Genomic DNA, 6,219 nt, shown 5'->3' with positions numbered 1-6,219 from the left:
CTCTGCATCACAGATGTGGGCAATCCCACGAGTCTCTGCAATTATACTTGTGAAAACATTTGCCCAGAAGTACATTAACACCCTCAAAGTGCAAAAATGGTAGAAAATTACTGTAAACACAATTAGATAAATTAAATAAACCACGTAAAATACTGGCTTATGTGTGTGTATTCATACATGCACACACTGCACAAAGCAATCAGGCAGGTTTTAGCAAGGATAAAGTACATAATCAAACCCAGTTTTCACATATACTTACTATAAATAGCCCAACATTTCAGAGCTGAAAATGCTTGCTTGATAACACTTTTTTTACAGAAATTAAGACGCAGCCAACCACAGACACACGCAGGAATAATAAAATAATTGCCAAATTCATACCACAGTCAAGGACTGTGTGGACATCAGCTTTTCTGAAATCAAACATTTACCTAACAATATAAGACTACTTAAAGTAGTCTAATGTCTTTCATCTCAAACACAAACCAAAGATGAGGAAAGGAGAAAACAGTTCTATGAGTTGTATTACAAACTTTGCAAGAAGAGATACTTTCTGGTTCAAAACATTTCTATTGGCTTCTGAATGATTTCAATCCGCAAAAACTGCACTGTAAAAGACCAGCAATTTTTTAGTGCAATATGTATTCATTACAGAAAGTCAGTCCTGAGCTATACTTCTGTTTTTTAAATCAAGCAAGCATTATGTTCTCATTTTGACAGGTAGTACATTCTGCCAACTAAATACAATGAGTGCACTTCCACATGTTTTGTGTTTCAAGTATGAATGTTACTGATGCCTCAATGACCCATATTATGAAACTAGGCTAGGGTTCCCCCGGGGCTAGATTTAGGCCCTACTGCTGGTTAGTCATAAGGCTCTGTATATTTGTGAGAACATCCCCCATTCAAAAGCAGAGTTCATCTCAACCCTGGGCAGAGAAACACCAGCAGCAGACATATCAGAGAGCTAAGTTACTAGTGAGTGTTGAGTGGGTGTAAAAGCTGGGAAGTGGGCCAGGGTAGCTACACACTACTGACATTAGCAGTGAAGGGACAACCCTGTCCATTGCTTTACAGTGTTGAGTTAGAACACTAATAGAAGACTGGTGCACAGAACAGACCTGGACCAGAAACTGCTTATTTGCAGACCTCGAGGTCTCTTTCCATGAGAATGACTTACAAAATGGATTTGCCTTTTTGCCTGGTAATGACATCCTACAAATGAACACAGCCTCTAATCCAAAAATCTGGTGACAGGAGGTCAATGTTGGTTGCCTGGAAGATACAGTGTTAACTACAGTACATTGTGACCTTTTATGGCCTAGTCAAACAACTCAGCACTTAAAGAGTTCAATAAATTATGAAGGACAAAAAAAATGAATAAACAACAGGAAGTGCACCATGGGAAATCCCATGTGTAATCATATTATATGTACAGCCACCTTAGCCACCACACAGCTTCTGTGCCTCTGAAGGAAAGAATGGAGTGAAAATGTTTTACTAGGACTTGACAAAACTGATGCACCTTTCTGACATGCTTGCTGTACCTTGAAATATGCTTTAGGGCTACACATTTGCGTAAAAGTCTCATAGTTTTGCTGAATAAAAAAACATGAAAAGAAAGAAGTAGGACAAAAAAAAGAAGATGAAGAAGGGCTGCAATGTGCCTGACAGGAATCTTTCAGGCATTCAGTGACTTATTCACACCACATCAGCATGCTCGGTCAGCTGGTGTGACAGGCAGAACAGTCTAATTACGGCGTGCCAGGGTGAGCAGTAAGAACCTCCTCCCAGCCACTCATCTCCACGCCAACGCGGGGAACTGCCGACACAAGACAGGCTAATGCTCCCTCAACTGCTTGCATAGCATCACCATTTAAACCCACTTTTACCATTTTTCTGAGCAACGTAAGCTGTACAACGGCACGCGCACCACGGCTTGTATCATTTCAGCCTTTTTGAGTTGATACTGCATGATATCATGACTTGACTGTAAGTATAACAAGCTTACGATCACGCCTATAGCCATTACATCCGTAATAGCACAATGTTTTATCGCTTATGTTGATAAATTTAAAATAAAGAGATATACCTTCTGCTAGTCTAAGCAACCAAAATTTCTACTGCCAATGGAACATTTATAGGCCTGAAGCACAGATTAATGTCTATGAAGTTTTACAAGGCACTGTAGCCTGCGGTATATAGCAGTGCCAAGCTGCAGCCCTGCAGACAGCTTGGGTTTATAATCACTTTTATGTGATTATTATCTTGCATTGCAATGCTCCTTGGGGGAAAAATGCATACTGCTGTGCTTGGGCGTCTTAAGAGGCCGTCACTTCCACAGAAGGTTTACAGGCCAGTTAGAATAATCTCTATTAAAAAGACAATGAACAGGCTTAGCTTTTCAAGGTTTACTACCTTCTTCGAGTACAAGTGGAAGACCTCATGAATCCAAATACCAGCTGGACTTTTTTTTACAGTTAAGCTGCAGGTACCATTCCACAAATGTCCCATAAATTATATAACATTAGCATTCATTGCCCTGAATGTTCAATTTACAGTATAGCCTAAAACATTTAGCTATACATTTCCTTTTACTTCCTTTCTTATACATTTCTAACACTCACAATTAGATTACATATGAACAAATGAATGGTAAAATTTCTATACACATGCATATGCATAAATTCATAGAGAGAGAGAGAGACAGAGAGAGAGAGAGAGAGAGAAAGGGGGGGGGGGTTTAAATATTATTTCCCATGTTATTTTTGCTAATTTCAAACATGTCCAAGTTGTTATGTTGTCAAGGTCAGGGGGAAAATTAACATTTTGTTGTTCAGCACTAAGGAGCAAGCACATTGTGGTTTGACTGAACTGAAGTAAAAGACTTAGTGCTTTTATTGTTCCAAGAGATAAATGAGAGAAATGCCAGCATTAGATCTTTCACGATGACCCGATTAAAAAGTACGCAACATTAAACGAAGACCAAAAGACAGTCACGTTTAAAAATCACACCACTGCTGCATGTCTTTTCTAAGGTGTCTGTGGAAGAGAGTCAGCCTCAGAAACTCATTTGAAGTGCATAATTCATGTAAGTCAGGCAGGCTGTAGTGCATGTTGGCATTTCCATGTCATTACCGCTTCTCGCAGCACTGGAAACACCCAATCCCCACAAGCTCTGCCAGCAGTCTCTGTTAACCTGGCTGGATGTTTCAGAATACACAACTAGGGCATCAGAAAGGTTTCGAGTTTGCCTCTGCATGACAATAGAGAAGAAATTGTCAGGTGTGGGATCCACGCAGAGCCATACAGCAAGAACAAATAAGGTAATAAAATATGTAAAAGGAAATGTGTGGGAAGACTGTGCCTTCTCATCAGCTAGTATGACCTTTTGTCTTCCTGCATCCACCAAACAAAATCTGAAAAATCTGATAACTGCTGATACAGGCTGCCACTGTTACAACTGCTCCCTCTTTTACAGTTGGAAAAAAAGGCGGGATGGAAAAGGATAAAAGTTCCAAACCCCCTCCCCAACCCCAAAGTATGGAGGATTTGAGAGATTAGGCGAAGTGGTGTTTTTCGCAAAAGCAAACTGGCATCTGGAGCGGCTGGTTCGAGGCAGGGGTTCGAAGCCGATACGATGGCTTTGGCTACTTGCCACGGCGTGTCGCAGAGTTTTAAGTCTATAGTCAATACCTTCTCAGGGGCAGCCCCGCGAGGGAGGTCCCACATGAACCGATCGATTTTTAAACTGAATCCTTCGCTAATAATAGAAACCGAAGCTTGGTTTCAGGAGGGTGACAGAAGAGATGGACTCCGAGCTGAGCCAGCCACTGAACAATGCTCATAACGCCCTTAGTCTGGCCCCTCGGAGATGCTGCAGGGAGGCATTCATGCTGGCCGCCGTTCAAGGCCTACTCTTAACTGAGAAGTAGAGGGATCCTTGCGAGGCCAGGGAAATTAAACCAGCATGGGCCGACTTATCTCGCAGTCCACAGGACCCCGACAAAGCAGGGGCCAAAATGAGGGCAGGGGGAGGCCGGTGGGGATAACCACCACTCCCTGTGAGTTCAATCGCCCACCCCCCCCCCCTTCCCGTCAGCTTCGAAAAGTCAGCCGGAGGAATCAAGAGTTAAACGTTTTCCCGTCAGATCATCCTCAGTGGTTCGGGCTGCGAGGTGAGCCACATCCTGTTCAAACATCCGGGCCGCACCGCTCCAGCGGAGAGGCCGTGCTCGGGTCTTGGAGGTCTGTTTAAACCCCACCTGGAGAGCGGAGTAATTGGTCTGGAGCTACCATAATGGTAAATGAAGAGCGCATGCCTGGCGTTGTCGAGGGATAAGCGTGTCATGCAAACATCAGCTGTGACACTGGGAGGATGTTCAACACACAAGAAGAACAAAACCTTGCTGCCCACTTTCCAACAATGGTGTTGCTGGAAGTTCAAAAAATGTAATGAAAATAAAACTTGAAGGGAAGGGTCTTGCTATGCAGTTTAACAAGTATCATCTCCAGCTGGGATGGACCCATCTAAGTCTAACATCAAGTTTTTGTCAAATTTTTGGCTAGTTATAAGAGTAAGATCTGAACTTTCTTTTCAATTGTTAATCAATCTAGAAGAGATATGGATAGCAGGACCCTGTGGAAGCACATGTGTTTTACTTTCTTTTGATGTGAAATTTTCTTCAATTAATCTATTTAATACGCACATATTTATCTAAAATAAGGATTACATTACATTGTATTTTGCCATTCAGCAGATGCTCTTATCCAGAGCAACTTCCAATGTGCAAGTGCAAAATGCATTTAACAAAACAGCATGAAATGCTATACAAAACAAGGACATGTACATGACACAATGATGAGAATGTTATTATGGCATATTATGAGAATGAAAAAGTACAAAAACTGCCAACAACAAAACTACAATACACAAAAATTACATAAAATTACATAAAAGGGGAACAAGCATTACGCTAATGCACGGAAAATGAGGTAGAGTTTGAAGAGGTAAAGATCATTTACTTTGACAAAAGTTAACAAAACCAAATAAACTGGGCCATAGAGATTTGGAAGGCTGAATGGGTGGTCTGTAACACCATAACCCAAACACGTACGCCTTCATTACACTTCATTTACCTTTATTTTTTATGAATTTTCAAAATTCCCTCATATGCTCACAAGGTAAATCTTCACCACTTGTCTTCATGCCCTCCGTTGCTCACATTCCATAGGATGACATTGTTATGAATCACACAAACATGGCGTGCGAGTCCATTTCTGTCTGCATCCCCTGCATGTTGCACTAGTCATTGCTATAAGCAGCGAAGGCCTGAGAGTAGCGTCCAGCAGCTTCTTCTAGCGAAATATTTATATGACATTCTGGAGTCATAATGAGGGCATAAAAAATCATGCTTAGTCAGTAGCCCCGAGAGAGCATTAATACAGATATTCACTGAACCATTATTTCAACTTTCCTTTTTTTTCCCCCTGGGATCCTATCAAATCAAACTCTCATTCTCACAGCCAAGTTATTAGTCACAGCACTTTACATTTTTTGAGTTTTGAAGATAAGTACTGTAGCTAACAATATAATACTTCTTTCACAGTATGCAATATTCTGTGATTTATAAGACACACTGAACGTACAATGCAGCACCATCAATACCTCGATTACTGGCCACTTCAGCACTAAGGGCCATGATGCACGGTCATTCTGTCTTGACCCAGACATTGACACCCAGTTCTCTCTCAAAGCCCACACCTGATTTGATCCCTGCTCTGAAGAATTCCTGCACATAGTGTAAAAAAAAAAAAGATTTGAGCATTTATGTCTTATTTATGCATGAAGACACAGACATTGCATATGCCAAAAAGACCGAAAGTACAGGATCCTGAAGTATATATTGCAAAAAAAAAAAAAAAAAAAAACACATGGTAATGACTCAGAGTAGGTACTGACTATTTGAATCACTTAGATATCCTATATTTAGACCATTGTGTTCTGTTGTGGTCACCACATAATAAAGTGTATAGGCTAAAAGCTCTACACATGATGCAGAAAAACAAGATTAGTCTCAGAGAAATGATTTAGGAGAGATATATAGGAAACTTGTACTGGCCAAAGTACAGTTCCTTCTTGTCTGTTGAGCCAACTGAGAACCAGCCACTCCATAATCTATCTGGCACTGGTTATTGGCAGGCCAGAACTGAGGTGAG

Source organism: Megalops cyprinoides, chromosome 5 (genome assembly GCF_013368585.1).
Source record: "Megalops cyprinoides isolate fMegCyp1 chromosome 5, fMegCyp1.pri, whole genome shotgun sequence".
NCBI lineage: Eukaryota > Metazoa > Chordata > Actinopteri > Elopiformes > Megalopidae > Megalops > Megalops cyprinoides.
Note: the sequence above shows the minus strand (reverse complement) of the source record.